Genomic DNA, 1,285 nt, shown 5'->3' with positions numbered 1-1,285 from the left:
TGTATATTTTTGTAAGTTTTTATTGTATTTTTTTTTTAATTATATCAGTTATTAACTTATTTTTTTCTGTTTTTGTGTGACAAACTGGCCACAATTATTATTTAAGGAATAAATTAAGTATAAATACAAAAAGATTTTTTATAGGATTTGTTAGTGTAGTTTATGAAAATAGGATTTTCACTTTTCTTAATTTTTAGGACACAATTTGTAGTAAAAACTTTTGTTGTAAGAAAAGAAATTTTAATAAAAAGGTTGTTTTAGTAGCTTGTAAGACAAAAAATAGTTAAGTTGTTTTCTTCATAAATTTTTAATAGTTAAAAAAAAACTTTTGTGTATATTTTTGTAAGTTTTCATCGTATATTTTTAAAACTATTGTATTATTTTAATTACATTTTTTTTGTTTTTTTGTGACCAACTGGCCACAATTATTTGTATAGGAATAAATTGAGTATAAACACAAATTGGATTTTTATTTTATTATTACCTCATTAATAAAACTATGTGCGTACTAAACTTAAACAATAATTTTTTTTTACTAATATGCAAACTTATAAATTGTTTGTGTTTGATTTTTTTGTTTTCTTTCCCAAATCTTCGAAAGACACGATTGATCCATACCTATCCGTGTTTGGGATTTTACCCACTACCATTCATTGCTGTCCACGGGACTGCCGTTGGCATTACTTCACGGAGGAAAATGGCAGAGTGGCGCCTCAATTTCTTCGCATAGTTTTCATGTTTCTATGCTAATTAAACCTTCTGGCCCTCGCTTCCGCTTTCAACCTCCTAAGGACGACAGTAGTGAATCTTTTCACAGCGTCCCAATGTTGACCTGAGTGCAGCATACGGCTCACGACGTTTTCTGGTTTGATGCTTCCTTCACTCACACATACACTCTCTAATTCGCATCTTTCTGCCGCAAAGCGACAGGCCTCACTGATTGGCTCGAAAGCAGCCATGTCAGGTCTACACTTGAGTTACGTAAAAATTTACGTCACCTTTGGTATGAGCTTGGATCGGACGGCACGTCTGGTAAAATGAGCACACTTTCGGAAGACTCAGGTGAGCAAGCACGATATATGGTATAACCGAGGAAGTGCAATCTTGACGACGCAGCGAGTATCTGACAGTTCCATTACTGATGTTCTGTACTACTGTAAAAGTATTATCATTTCAGTCAATTACGATGGAAGACCTCTCAAATTATAGTGAATAAATATGTGTTGAACCAAGGCGCTGTTCTTTTATCTTGGTCACGGTGTTTAGGATAGTCATAACCACCATC

Source organism: Halyomorpha halys, unplaced genomic scaffold (genome assembly GCF_000696795.3).
Source record: "Halyomorpha halys isolate HHAL.00 unplaced genomic scaffold, Hhal_1.1 Scaffold210.1, whole genome shotgun sequence".
Classification (NCBI taxonomy): domain Eukaryota; kingdom Metazoa; phylum Arthropoda; class Insecta; order Hemiptera; family Pentatomidae; genus Halyomorpha; species Halyomorpha halys.
Note: the sequence above shows the minus strand (reverse complement) of the source record.